This window comes from Lygodium microphyllum, chromosome 11 (genome assembly GCF_053477565.2).
Source record: "Lygodium microphyllum isolate KBCC chromosome 11, Lygodium_microphyllum_v1.1.10, whole genome shotgun sequence".
NCBI lineage: Eukaryota > Viridiplantae > Streptophyta > Polypodiopsida > Schizaeales > Lygodiaceae > Lygodium > Lygodium microphyllum.
In genome coordinates, this window is record NC_141145.1 from 40,569,452 (window position 1) to 40,585,674 (window position 16,223).

General features: G+C 39.4%; 1 pseudogene; it reads left to right on the forward strand.

The window, feature by feature from the left end:
- Positions 1-2,742: 2,742 nt before the first annotated feature.
- Positions 2,743-3,421, forward strand: LOC148028736 (THO complex subunit 3 pseudogene; annotated as a pseudogene).
- The last annotated feature ends 12,802 nt before the right edge of the window (positions 3,422-16,223 follow it).

Consider the following 16,223-nt stretch of genomic DNA (forward strand, 5'->3'; position numbering starts at 1 on the left):
GTCAGGATGTGTACCTTTCCTCAAGGTGCCACTAATTCTATTGCGCATATGATGAATGCCATGCATAAGGTCCTTCGTGATTACATACCTCAGCTTACCATGCCTTTCTTGGATGATGTGCCCATTAAAGGGTGTGCAGAAGAAGAGAAGAATGAGAGTCTAAATGAGCAGGGATGCAGATATTTTGTGGCTGATCATATTTCAGCATGTGAGAAGATTTTGGCCAGGTTAGAAGAAGTGAACTTGACACTTTCAGGGCAAAAATCTGTTTTTGGAGTGAATGAGGTTGTCATTGTTGGACATATGTGTGGGTATTATGGAAGGAAACCCTCACCTGATAAGGTGAATGCTATAGGCAAGATTGCAGAGTATTGTTCTACCACTTCAGAGGTACGGAGATTCATTGGAGCTTGTGTGTTTTGTATGATTTGGATACCTCATTTTGCACACATAGCAGATTGTTTGTATCCGCTGCTTCGAAAGGGGTAGAAATTCTATTGGGATGAGAACCACACTAGAGCCATGTGGAAATTGAATAAGTTATTGTAGAATGCTCCTACTCTTAGGAAAGCGGATTATAATTGTGAAAGGCTTATTGTATTGAGAGTTGACACTAGTCCAATTGGCATAGGTTGGGCTGTGGGTCAAGATGATGCAGATGAAAATAGGTATGCTATTCGGTTTGGGGCGAAAGTCCTAAACGAGAGATAGAGGAGATATCTGCAAATCAAAAGGGAGTTATTGGGGATTGTTACGGCTCTCAAATGTGACAAGGAGTACTTTATTGGAGCTTCAGTTGTGGTAGAGACAGATTGCTTGCCATTGATTGGTATGATCATGAGTTGCTCTACTCCGGATATAGCCATGTTGAGATGGATTGCATACATCAAGTCATTAAATCCGGAATTTAAACACATAGCAGGGAAGGATAACCCAGTGGCAGATATGTTGTCTAGAGCCAGATATGATGATGAGGAGACTCTACTTGCAGAAGAGGATGATGCAGAAATTTCAGCCACTATGGTTGATCATGTTTGTCATGTCTATGATATTGTGGCTTTTATAGAAGAACTCTATGTTGAAGATTGGTTGCAGATTGGCAGGTACCTTAGTACACTAAGAAAAAGAGATGAATGGACAGATGAAGAGTTTAAGAAGATCAGAAGGAAAGCCTAAGGTTATTTTCTCAAGGACGGATTTCTTTGGAAGCATCCGAAGAAAAGAGGCGGATTACCTTTGCAGGTTGTCTGCGATAGAGAGACACAGTTACAGGTGATGAAGGAATTTCATGAGAGTCCTTGGGCTGGTCATAGAGGAGTGTGGGCTACTTATGAGAAAATCAAGGAGAAATATTGGTGGAAAGGCATGTATAGAGATGTTTCTCACTTTGTTGAGACTTGCAGAGACTGTCAGATGTATTCAGTAGTGCATCATCGAGATGAGCTTCATCCGACCTATCTGTTATGCATTCATTATAAGTGGGTAGTTGATTTGGTTACCATGCCTATGGGTCTATGGCAGATGAGATACATTGTTTTGGCTAGAGAGGATCTTACCAATCATGTTGAGGGCAGATCTTTGAGAACAAAGACCACTAGTGCAGTGTGTAAGTTCTTATTGGAGGAAATTTTCTGCAGGTATGGTTGTGTGGGTAAGATCACTGCGGATCGTGGTGAATTGGATGCAGATGAAGCTAGGGAGTTTTTCTCTCAGCTAGGAATCAAGTTGGCTCTAACTACAACATATAATCCAGAGGGAAATGGGAAGAGTGAAAGAGGGCATCAGCCAATAGTGAAAGCATTAGCCAAAGCATGCAGAGGACGGATTGGAGAATGGCCGAGACTTCTACCATTTGCTTTGTGGGCTGATCGTACGACTCGTAGTGTTACCACAGGATATATGCCTGCAGAGTTGATGTATGGATAGAAACCTGTTATGCCGACTGAGACTTGTGCTTTGACTTGGTCAATTTTACCTTGGCAGGAGGATTTGACAAGAGAGGAGCTCTTAGCTCTTCGGATTCGACAGTTGGAGAGGAGACCAGAGGATATTCAGCTAGCTATAGACAGGTTGAAGGTTGCTAGACTAAGAAATAAGGACAGGTTTGACAGCAGGCATCGCTTGCGGCCTAGAGCAATAGAAGAGGGATATTGGGTATTGGTCTTTGATAGTAGCCTTGAAAATCAGCATACTGCACTTCGGAAGATGGTGAAAAGATGGTTTGGGCCGTACATAGTCAGACATGTCTTTGATAATGCAACATATGAGCTGACAGAATTGGATGGGACAGTGCTTAGAGTGCCTACTGCTGGAAAAAGAATCAAGATTTTCAAGAAAAGAGATGATGAAGATTATGCATTGGAAGAATTTGCAAGAGAACAACGAGAAGAAACTCCAATGGAAGAGACAGATTATATGACAGATAATCTTGTTGATCTATCGGAAATGCATAATGAAGAGATTGATCTGTTTGTGGATCGTGATGATAACGATCATGGGTAGTTGGCCCATCCGGAGGATGCGCAGGATTAGAGGGGGTGGATGTCGTATTGCTGCGCATTCGAGGTGTGAAAACCACTCGAAAGTTGTGTGTGTGATTTGATACTTTGTACATACTTAGTTGTTGTGTTTACATTTATTTTCTGCGTATGAGTATAGTGGGGAGGAGTTGGAGGCATAGTGGTGAACATGATGAGATGCTTTCAGCCTATGTTGAGCAAGGTCAAGTGGAAAGCACAACTGATGCTGGTGAACGTGTTACACGTATTCGTTCAGGACTTTGCCTTCTCCTTCTTCAGCTACATCAAAAATACCTAATGATACCAAGCCTCCACATCCAGGAGTTGGAAAGAAGGAGCCCAAGCATATTGGACGCTTTGATGTTTTCAAGGATGATCCAGATCAAGACAGTGCAGATTCACCTCATGGGATCCTAAGCATGCAGATTTACTAACAACAGCTTCAGGAGATAGAACTGTGCGTCTTTGGGATGCTCGTACTGGTAAGTGCTCCCAACGTGGAGTTGAGTGGTGAGAATATAAATATCACTTTCAAGCCTGATGGGTCACATATTGCTATTGGAAATAGAGATGATGAACTGACTATTATAGATGTTCGTAAGTTCAAGCCAATCAACAAGCGCAAGTTTCCTTATGAGGTGAATGAAATAGCATGGAATACCACTGGAGAACTGTTCTTCCTCACAACTGGGAATGAAACGGTGGATATCTTGTCCTACCCATCTCTTTCTACATTACAAACACTTGATGCTCACATAGCAGGTTGTTATTGTTTTGCCATTGATCCGACTGGGAGGTACTTTGCAATGGGGAGTGCAGATGCTCTTGTGAGCCTCTGGGATCTTTCTGAGATGCTTTGTGTTCGTACTTTTACCAAGCTTGAAGCAAAGCAAAAGATCTAGAGTTGAAGGGACATGCGACGTGAAGATAAAAGATGCCGCTTTTCTTCGTGTGTATGAGAGGAAAGTGTGGCTAAAAAAGTGGGCTTTTTCTGGTTCATGGAAGAAAAAAGGCAGGGAAGATTCTGTAATTCAAGAGGAAACGGAAAAAGCTTTGGGGAAGGATCGACTGGGGAGGAAGGCGGCAAGAAAAAAAAGCATTGACAATAGAGGACGAGGATTGACGAAGAAGATGGAAGTGATAAGGGAATTAGAAGCGGCAGTTGAGGAATGGAAAGGAGGAAGAACCAATAGGGCGAGTTCTGCGTTCAGAACAGAGGAGAAGGGGAGCTAACTCTATTGGATTGTGATGAACCGGTTGTGATGAACCGGACTGTGATGAACTAAAGCTATGCTAATCTAAAGAGAAGAAGCCTGTTGACATGCGACGAGGCTTCATCACTGATAACCACAGCTATACATTGGCAGCAGACGGAAACGCAGTAACAAAGCTGTTCGTTATGTTTCATGGGATGAGATCAAAGCAATGTCTCCATCACGAAGAGATGGGATTGACTTAGTAACAGAGAACGACCTTCATAGATCATTTTGCAGGGATCTATCAACAATCACACGCTCTAAAGAGATCAAATCATCTCCTCGATTTCTTGCTGCTGTATTGATTGCGTAGGTTGTCCAGGCTGCCCGATTTTATACTAAGATCAGGGATTTTATTCTTTGGGAGCAATCACTACTGTACATACAGAATCGAGAGCATTCATAGATCATGCAATAACGATTATGGAATTGCCTCCCGCACGCCATAGCATCCAGGAATCGGACTGTACACAGAGAATTCAGAGCAGGAATCGGACTGTACAGAAAAGTATTCATACGAGCCATAGCAGCCCTTTGCCACTCACATTCCTGTGCAAATCTTCGTAGTCATTCATCATGGCGCCACAGCTATGCCACCAAATCCAATCAGATACGCGTTGTGAAAACTCCAGGAGGGAGGCTTGTCTTTCAATATGCCAAGAAACGTGTCTCTGGTCCTAAGTATGCCATAACCGGCAAGCGCAAACAGGGAATCCCACATTTGTGGCCTGCTGAGTACAGAGGCTCCCATTTCAGTAAACACAGGAAGATGGTTAACAGAGATTATGGTGTACACTTTCTGGAGATTCTATTTTGCATCATGCCAATTTAGTCGATGAAGAAGACGAATCACAGATTCACTCAGAGAAGACGTCAAGTGATCTTTTAAAGCGCTTAAAGGAGGCAATAGAAGCTTTAATGTACAGTTGTTTTTGAATTCAGAGCTGTATGCAAATGATTTTGCAAGACTTGGGGAACCTTTAATCATCTTCTCAAGACATTTATTCTGACTCTAGAGGATTACAAATTTGCAAAATGGGAAGAAGGCAGTCTGAAAGATCGTGAAAGGAGAGTTACACACCTAGGTAAATAGAAACTGTGTTGCTACTCTGGACTAACCATAAGTCTAATAAGCTGTAACAAGGGATCTACAAGAGTTTTTAACAAGACTTATTACTACAATTCAAGTGTCATCCAGCGAGAAATTTCAATAGCCTCACTCCTTAAACAATATCACTCTGACTCAAAACAAGCTACCTAAAAATCTGTGATCTTCACAGTCAGGTCCTATGCCAAGAACAGATTTGTGACTTCAAATTCCTTACAGTATTGGACATTATTATGATCTGCACTAAAACTATTTCCTAAACCTCTTGTATATACCTCTGAGGATCTTCTGTACTGTCTTTTATTGCTGCTGTAACTATTCTGAAGACTGAGGCAAACAAAATTGTTGTTTTAAATTGGATTCAGGATTCTCAAAGGGCTGTGGATGTGAATATAGATAATAATTACCTGTCTGAATCAAAAGAATAAGCCGTTATAAGAGAGTTCAGCTTCTCTGATGAAAAAGAGGGAGTTGCTAAGCTAACAAGCTGTTTGTCTCATCAATCTTCTGAAGAGTTGTTGAAATATAAATATGATTCTTTGTGGAGGCCGCCACTATTGACGATCTATCCTTCTATCCTGAAATTATTCAAAGTCCTCAGTGGTCGCGACTTGGCTTTCGAAAACTCTTCGACAGCGTTCTCGAGATAACATGTCTACCACTCGGTTATCTCTTCCTGCAATATGCTGAAATTCAGGGTTCAAAGATTTGATGTATGCAATCCACCAGAGCACGGCAATGTCTGGGGTAGCACAACTAGTAATCATACCCAATACCAGCAAACAATCAGTATAAATGACTACATGAGCACCCATAAAATACTCCTTATCACATTTAAGGGATGTCACAATTCCCCATAATTCTCTTTTTACTTCTGGATATCTTCTTTGTCGTTCAGTCAATACTTTTGCACCAAAGCGTATTGCATATCTTTGCCCTTCCTTATCATCTTTCCCAATTGCCCATCCAATCCCGATTGGGCTTGTATCAACATTAATAATGATAGGCTTTCCATGTGAATAGTCAGCCTTTCTCAACGTAGGAGTAGATTTTAAGAGTTGCTTCAATTTCTTCATTGCTTTCAAATGCTTCCTTTCCCTATGAAATTTCTGACCTTTCCTTAGAAGCTGATAAAGAGCATCGGCTACATGTGCAAAGTGAGGAATCCATATCAAATAGAATACACATGCACCCAAGAATCTACACAACTCTGATACATTTGTGCATACATCTCGCAATCCCATCTATTTTTACTGGTGATGGCCTTCGCCCATAAGGCCCACACATATGCCCAACAATCAAAACCTCTTTAACTCCAAAGACAGACTTTTGTCCAGAAAGAGTTAAATGTACGTCTTCTAGACATGTCAAAATCCTCTCACAATCCACAATATGGTCTGCAACAAACTATCTACATCCATGAGCATCCATCGCTTCATTCTTTTCATCCACTACACACCCTTTGATTGGAACATCATCCAAGAAGGGCATAGTCAATTGTGGTATAAAATCCCTGAGTATCCTATTGATAGCATTTGTCATCTATGCCACTGAGTTTGTTGCACCCTATGGGAGAGTACACATCCGTACTAACCCCAAAGGAGTCTTCATGGTTGTGAAATCCCTGCTTTCAATTGCAAGCTGAAACTTATCATAAACCAAGTAAAGATCATCCAAAGAATAGATCACTCTGCCTACAAAAGCCACTGCAAATTCATCAACCACAGGACCTGCACCCACATTTCTTATGGTCACTTTATTGATCGGTTGCATGTCTTGAATAAATCTCAAAGCCCCATTCTTTTTGGGCATAGTACACCAACGATTTGAGTACGGGGCTGAAGAAGGCTCCAAGATCTTCATGCAAATCTTTTCATTTAGCAAATCCATCAGCCTTGGCAAGTAAGCTTTAGGCACTGGAATAGGCCTCAAGTTCCATGGTACATGTGGCACAGTAAATATGACCATAGGAGAGACAACATTTGGATCGACACAACCTATTTCACTTGGCTGAAATGCAAATACCTTCCCATGTCTAGCCAACATCCGCATAAAGAAGTCACTCTCAGTAGGCAAAAGAAACCCTTCTGCTCCAACTTTCAATTCCTGTAATGTTTCAGATGTAAACTGATGACCTATATCTTTAGGATCCCGTAAGCTTGGCTGCCTTGACACTTTTTCATACATACCCTCACTCTCTAGTGGAAGTGGCAAAGCAATTGGTTTCACCTTTTTGTCAACTGTCTTACACTTTTTCTCCACAAGTGCTTCAGCCCAATGTAATCCTTCCTACTGAGCAAACAATGCTATGACATCATACATATCCAAAGAACATATTGACAACACTCTGTTTTCAACCTCATTTTTTGCATGTATAGTTGTTGAAATTTCCGCCATAGTGTCAATAATATTCAGCTCATAAAAGATGCCTGAAATGCTATCATTTTCAGCTAACAACCCCAATGCTCTCAGTGTCTTAGTAGCCCATTTCATAGATATGCGTTTAGCCCTACACATAGCTTCCATAGGCTTAAACCAACATGAACTGTTTGCTGTAAACTGAGAATTACCAATAGTAAATACATGCTTCATTTTATCAAGAGGCAAGTACATCCAACCACTAAACAGCACTACTGTAGCCCCGCATTACGGCAGTGCTTAATAGAAACCCAGGTCTTTGAATTCCCTTGCATTTGGAACCAAAGGAGACTCTCGAAGCGTATCACGATTTCTAGGATGATTAACACAAACAGTAAGAAATTGGACTGCTTTTGTCCCATCCTTACTTCTGACTCTTGCATAAGCAGAACCATCATCAAGCACCTTTGTTTCCATACGCACACCTGTAATATAGAGCTGTCCCAAAATCACTGCATATGAGGAATTATCTTACACAAAGAAGTATTGCTCTTCTTGTACATCACCAATCGTCACTTTTACATTAGGACATGCAACATGATTAGTGTCCACAGGCCATGCACCATTTTCATACAATCCACACTCAATGACATTTATCTTCGACCCATGGTCAAGTAAAGCAATACAAAGAGTTTCACGTTCCCCTATTTTCACTACCATTTCAGTGGTAGCTCTAGCCCAATGATTTCTTGTGTAGTGACTTCGAGGAATAAATTCTAGAGTCTCTTCTCCATATTGTTGCATTTGCCTTACTCCGCCATGCATATTGATACAAGACAATGCATTTTCAACCACTTTCTCTCTTTTCCACATGCTCTCCACTGATTAGTGGCATCCTGCATAGATAATCGAGTACTTCATGCTCATGTTCAACCCGAATACCCAAAAAACCAATTTCCTCTTCAAATTGCAGCAATGCACTAGTGGTATCACCAAGAAACTGACGCTTCCTTTTAATTATGTCAATGATCTCATCATGAAATTCTCGCTCGTCAATGCCAAGCACCTCTCCCAAGGTAAATTCCACCCGACTGTTTAAGATCCGTTTTTTAAGAACCTTCTTAAGATCTGTGGCTGTCTCAATGTCATATTGCAACTTATATCCTGGCTGCTTGCCCTTCTTTTTGCCCTCTTGTTTGTTATCCTGTTTTTGCTCTTGAATGACCTCTTCCATAACATGCTCGGGAGGTGGCTAATTTGTAGCTTTAGGCTGATCCATACTTCTTCTTGTCATTCTTTTAGATGTCCCTGCAATATCTTCATCTCTTTTTCGTTTTTCTTCCACAAGTACATCTGTGTTTTGTACCTTTGCTAAATATGCATACATTGAATATGCATCTACCGGTGATTCCCAACCAGTTATGCCACGAATGTCTTGCCCTGCATGAGACATATCACTATCAGTGACCTTTCTCTTTTTAGCTGCATGTAAAGCATGTGTCCATATTTCAACCTTTGGACCAACCATCACTTGGCTATGCATTCTGTCCAACTATAGACCAAAAGTAGAAGCATGTACCGCCACATAACCATTTCGGACAGCCAAGTCTTCCAACAACTTCTGCATACCTCCCTTTACAAAATTCAAAGCAAGAGGCAATCCTATCTCTTGTGCATGGATCTTGCCATCTTTCCAAAAGATAAGCTGTCGTGCCAAGGCCTCCTGATAGGCAGTACAATCCTTTCTCTCATGCTACAAACTGTCACACCACATACATCTTTCTCCAGGCTTAGGGGCTACAACCCGTCCCCTTTCCTCTTGTCCTTTTTCGTCCAATTTTGCAACCTTCAATTGAAGATCCCGCATCCCTTTGAACAATTCATCCAAGACATCTTCCCTAATAGAGCAAACAATAGCAGTTACAGCCATAGGGTTAGCCACAGAAGTGGGTAGCTTAGTGGATACTTCAACTATTTTTCCCGTAACAGTGGGCAAGCTAGAGACATGAAATCTTTCTCTTCTTCTATGCTTCTTGACAAGCGCAATAACAGCTTCCTTGACATGTCTCCACTCTGTTTTCAAACCTCTCTTTGTAGTCTAATCCTCCAGCAAATCATCAAGCTTCTCTTGAAGCTCAAGATCAGCTGCCTGTAGAAACAATTCAATTTTCTAACATGCAAGAGCTTGCTGTTCTGTGAGATTCAACTGCTCAAATCGACTTTCAATTTTTCTTAACAATTCCGTAGCCACAAGACCCTTGTTGGGTTGTAGAATCCACTCTTGAAAAGTCTTGCGCATAATCAAACTGGTGTCCTTAATGTAAAATTCTTTCCTAAGTGTCTTCTTGATGGCTACCCAGTCTACATCCTACAAGTATAATTCAGTAATTTGTGCTTTCAATTCATGAACAGTAACATGTACAAAATACCGGCTCCATGCAGATTGAGCCACTCCAAAAAATTCCATCTTCTGAGCAAAGGTATGTACATATGCAGACACATTCTTGCCATTGAATAACTTCACCTCACACTCAACTGCTTGAAAAGCATTCATCACAACACTTTCTGTTTGAGCAAAAGCTTGCATCACCTGTTGCTGTTGTTATGCTTGCATAAGCATATTCATATTTTGCACCAATTGTTACAAAATATCACTAGAGATTGTATTTGAAGGTTTTCCCATCTTATCTTTCCTTGTTCTGTGACGACTTTCACGTCGGGTTCACTAATGTCGGAGGGGTTTTTGTCGAAAGGTCGAATCCACCGGGGATTAGAAGTAGAAGGAAGTAGAGATAGGAGCTGGAAGAGAAGATAGAGAATACCCAGGTGGTAAACACTACAAAAACAAATCACAATGAATTGAATCAATATGTATTGAAAGAACATGGAATCTTCGCACTACTTAAGAGCAATCTCCAAGCATTAGATCTCTTGGAGCTTCTTTATAGAACAAAAGGTGCATAAAAATTACAGCTCCTTCTCTGTTGCTTCGAACCCAAATCTGATGGCTCGGTTGGCTCCGAGAGGGGGTTAAAAATCCACGCCACCTAGTCACAGATCTCCCAGATCACTCCTTCTTCTTTCAGTTCAATCTGCAGTTTTCAACTTGTTTACAGCGATCGTGACACACACAATTTTATCAATCTTCCTTTTTTATGAAAAATCTCCTAACTGGCTGAAAAAGCCACTTGGTTTTTGCATGCCATCCTAATCTAGAAGCTTTTTCTAACTTTTTTCGATTTTTACAATAAATAATATCAAAAATATGCTAAAATGATCCAAAAATCTAGTATTTTCGGATAATCCATGCAACTCACACTAGTTCTAATGGCTCAAATCACATTGACTCTCTAGATCAATAAAGAAGTCGAATGATGATGCATTCCATACTTGTTCACACTGTGTCCTCATAACATCACGACAACGTGAGAGATGCCATCCTTAAATTCTTCACTCTTTCTGACTATTTGCATATTTCTCATACACTTCATGGAATAAATATGATTTATATGAAAAAAAATTTAGAGATTTGATGACCAATAAGATTATGTGGGTCAAATATTTTGGAGCAATGTAAGCATATATGTAGGTGGCTACCATTGCATGATATCTATTTTAACTCATAATATCGTAATGCAAGCACTAGGGGCCATTTGAGAAAATAGTTGTCTCATATATGCGTTTCCTATCTCAACTATCCTCCCCAACCTAGGGGGTTTAAGAAAATCTCTTAAACCATCATTTATTGCATTCTTATATATAATCCTCCTCTCTATCAAGGATAATAGTCCATGAAAATGTCAAGTCATTCCATAATTGATGCTCGCTAGTTTCTTTTCATCCCCCATATCAATAAACCTTTTAATGCATAGTAGTAGACCATTGCATTCTACCAAGTATCACACTTGCGTCAATGCATCATGGACTTGACACCTTGGGTGTGCTAGCGACATTTCAAGGTTATAATCACCCTTGAAAGAGTTACTATCCTTCACAATAAGGGAAGAGTGGGCAATTGCAATTTAATAAAATTATGGTCATACTAAGTTGACACTGAAATTTATTTATGTTATCTTTCCAAATATTGCAAATGATGATCAATTAGAAGTGCTTCCTAATAACTATGCTTGAGAAACTAGATTTTAAGGAGATTATAATGTTCAAGTTGTCATCCAAAAGTTCTTGTATAATGTGCTCATAAAAAGCTTTTATCTCAATTGAATCAAAGTAAGGAAGAAATATTTGTAAAGATTTAAAATAGAAACTTAGTTGCCTCAAAATATTTTTTAAGAAATAAAATACTAGAAGATTTTGGACTTTTTTTGTAAAAATCTTTTTCGTCGCTCAAATCAATATGAGGGACAAATGCTAAAAAAGGCTTGAAATAGAAAATTGGTTATCTCAATATCTTTTTCTGATAAATAAGTTACTGGAAAATTGCACTCTTATTTCAAGGTCGTGGATAAAGAGTTTCATCATATTCTCATAAAAAGTACTTTCAGGAAATCAACTAAAAATGGAGGGGTATTCCTTCTATTTTGGCCATTTTTGCAACCAAACTAGAAACATTCATCCCATTTCCATTAAGATTAGTGAACTTTCTAAACAAAAACTTGAAATTGTCATCATATAAGATACCTTTAATGCTTGTTTTATATAAATATTGTATGTCAACTAGTACATGTACGTACGTCAAAGTTTAGAACGTTTTTCATAATATGGCATATAGGGTAAAGGTGTTAGGGAAATGACTTGTAAATGTCTCCCACTTGATGTGTTTTATCTAGTTGAGTTATGTAATATGGCTTTTATAGTTACATTGAGTATAACATGCTACATTTAAATAAACAAATTCAAGATGCCATCTTTATCATGTAGACCTAGTTATAAATGAAGGTTTTACAAGAGAGTGACTATAAGGATCCTATATTGCTTTAAGGGTTTAGAATATCCCAAATATAAGGAAATTTACACGGCTTACTATTGTTCCACTAACATTAGATCTATACTTAATATATATGTGAAATTTGTTATAGCTTCGAACAACAAAAAATTATGTAGTTTTTGCATCACATTGTCAAAATATGTTTTCCTTTTGGGTGTGGAAGTTTATTGGTTCGTTTGCTCTATTAATGGATAAGATTTGTGTTTTTGGAAGGTAACCATGTCAATCATGAGCTGTTCAAGTCCAAAATGTAACCATCTACAAAGACATAGTCTAAAATGTAACCATCTAAAAATGATGAGGCGGAGGATGGAGACTCGAGAAAAATGAATAGTGCATTTGTTGCAGCCCCAGCTTTACAACTTGTAGGGTTTGTCCTCCATTTTGTAATTCTTTTAGGTCGTAGCGTAAATTGGGAAGCCATATTCTCTCTGAAGGTTTGAGAATTTGAGCTCTTCCTAAATTCAACAATTCAGGCGCACCAAACCCAGGTTTTGCAACGAAGGTTTAGGTTTGTCAATGAAGGTTGGAAATGGAGACATGAGAAAAATGATGAGGCGGAGGATGGAGACTCGAGAAAAATGAATAGCGCAGTTGCGTGCCGACAAAGGACTCTCATGCATTTGGGTACGACGTCGCGTTTGTATCATCTCCCCTTTACAATCAATTACGTGGCAAGGAGAACCGACAAGGAAGGGGTCCGTAAGTATTCAATTACGTCGCACCGAGAACCCCACTGCATGGAAGGGGTCCGTACTATTCATTCATTCGAAAGAAACAAGAATGTGATTTTCTTGAATTATTCCACACCTTCTACTCACAAATTGGTTGACAGAAGATGTTTCACTTTACGTGTGACAAAATCTGATCCAACAGAAATGTGTAGAAGCTTCTCTCACAGGCAATGTTCACGAAAAATCGAGGTTTCATGCTGAATTCTTTAAAAAAACTTCAAAATGTTAAAAAAAAATTGTTTAAAACCTTAAATCTTTAAAAAAATTTAGTTATAAAGATGGAAAATACGTGTAATTTGATTTTATAATCCGTCAAAATTTTAACTAACAAGATAGTGTCCTTGACTTCATAAAACCATGGCTCGAAGTTGGAAATAGTTGTTGTCGTTGGTTTGTCGAATAGAATATCACCTATCTTTACACTGGTGAAGAGCATACCTATAAATCTAATTGCATCTTTCGAGAGATGTTATCAATACTTTACTCTATAATATTATCTCTCACATTGAAAGAAAAGCTTTTCCATTTTGAACCGTAAGGAGCAACTACACTTTCAGTTTCAAAGAGATTGGAAAGGACATAGAAACTTATTGTTATTCATTTGAAGGGCAATATATTTTCTTACATTTAGAGTATCTATTTTTCCGTGGAAGACTAAGACTCGTGAAAAGCTACTACTACAGCCTTTAAATCTTAGGCATAGTACCAATGTATCTTATTAACTTTGTCCAATTTTTATCTCGGTGGTTTCATTGTATGTGTACGCTTTATATTACGTGCGTCGAAGGCTTACTTACACATACTCTTATTTATAAATTGTTTTGTAATAAAGTACATACATTTTCCATTTAATTTGTAAATAACCCCTTTATATAGCACCCCCTTATAATATATGCTAAAAAAAGTGTTAAAATGATATTTGGAAAATCCCTTATACTGAACGTACTACATGATATACATATATATGCATGAGTGATTCCTCGAGTTTCTAATATTCCATCCTATCAAAGCACTCCTCAAGGTTAGTATCAGTGTATACAAACTCCAACATTCAAGAAAAGTTACTTTTTTCGAAATCGATCAATTAAAAGGTAGTATCATTTTAGAGAAAGTTGGAATTTATCATATTATTCTCTAAATTAAAAAAGATGCAAAAAATATTTAGTTTTTCAAGGTACACTGTTAGAAAATTTTAATATAAGAAAAATCATCCATGCTCTCTTTATTAATGATGTGGTATCTTAATTAATATATTTTTAATGTAAAATAAACTAGTTGTCTTCATATGTTTAACAATTAATGAAGGTCTTTTTTTTATAAAGATTCTCAATAAATTGTTGCTATTTACATAGAGGGGCATTGGGGGAAATAATTTTTGAGATTGATCCCCCCCCAATGTGCGCACGTGCACATACACACACAAAATCACACATGCATGCACACACACACACACACACACACACACAATCACACATGCATGCACACATTCACACACACACACACACACAGAGTAATGTGCCTACTTGTCTGCTCGCGGGACACATCTTAGCAGCCCATTGGGAGGAGGGTCTAGAAGGCTCCGCCTGGCACTCACAAGGAACGATACAAGGTTTACGATCTAGGTCTTCCCGAGTCTACCCCGAGTGGAAGTGTCCAGCCGTTCCCACTTGGGATCGACCTAAGGTTAGGGTTCCTTTCCTATCAGCAAAGTTTCTAGGAAGAAGCTAGCGTCGAGCTCCAGTTGTACCACCTTTCGTACGAACAATAGAGACGAAGCGGTTTCAAGCTGCACTTGGTTCATGGAGAATGGAAAACGAGAGGGATGCAAAGGTCAACCTCTATGCCATACGGCATAGTCCCATTCCTTTCCCCTAAAACAGAACAAATCGAAAATTCTACATCTACTGATACTAAGTCTTCATTGTCTTATTATCTCATCATTTGAGAAAAGTTCCAAGCTAACTAGGACCACCCTTCCGTAAGACGGACCTAAGTCCCGCCCACCGCACTTTCCTCAGTTTGCTTTAGTTATCCAATTACCTAACACATTACGTTTTGACATGCAAAATCAGCTTCCTTAATTAAACAAAGTAATCATGGCACTGACACAAAAACAATGCCAAGCAAGTTCCTTTTTCTCTAATAACTGCTCTTTATTTATAAAAACCCTGGAGTACATCCAATATCATGCGCGAAGGCTATCCCAGCATTCTACAGGATTGGTGCTTCAAGTTTCGCCCATTGATTCGTACACCAGCCTCGAAATCCCCTCTCGAGTCATGTCGGCCTCTTGTACGGGATCCGGAGGCAAGGGATTTACACCTAGAGCCTTCCTTGGCACCCAAGCGTCCTCCCGCTCCAAGCAGCACCCACGGAGAGACCTCTCGCATCGCATTAGGTCCATATACCCAGCGCGGCTAACAACCCCCTTGGATAGGGCCAAGCAGACAGTCAGAGGTAACTGTTCCTGCCTTTCCCTCCAGGCTTTCAACCTAAAGCATTAAGTTTTTTCCTTGAATTAGTTCCTTGAGCAAAGAGATCAAATAATGTACCTAAGTATAAGCATGAACATTTTGGAGGTTGTTTGTGCGACCGAGTGCTAAGGTGTGACTCCTTTTTTTTTTTCCCCGGATGCTCCCTGCATTCAATCTTGGGTCTTTTCGCAACTTGGCGAGATCCCAATAATTTCAAACAAGAGTACGCAAGCAAATGGTCTTGGTAAGTTGACTTATACTTGCCCTTTTCCCTTGGGCTTTACCTTAAGGTATCTTAGTCCCTAACTCAAGCATTAGCCGATCGGTCAAGGCAACAGACATGCCTTACTCGCAACCCAACCAAGGGTCTTTTAATCTCTAATTCCAACCAAGCTCAGATAACACACATGGCAACACATGATTCTTCGTTTAGACTTTGAAGATGCAATCTAGATGCATGAGATCCTTCCAATTGTCTTAGTGCGGTTCTATGTAGGATTTCCCAATCAACCTTACCCATCATGCACATTGTGCGTTTAGTATAGTTGTACCTCCTAAACGATTTTTATCTCTCTTTATTCCTGGCAACAAGTACTCATTGTAATGCACCGGATCACATGTTACTTGCGTCTATGAAAGTTTAGGGTTTTGTCTAACGATGCAAGTGTATCTCATGAACAGAAATTAACATTTCATGTGTTCCTTTTAACTATGATTGCGAAACATGAATTCTGAATGACTATTCATGCACAAAATTGGTTAAAAAGCTATCATTTTATGTGAAGTAAGGCGATAATCTTATCATTTTATGTGTGTAGAAGCTATCATT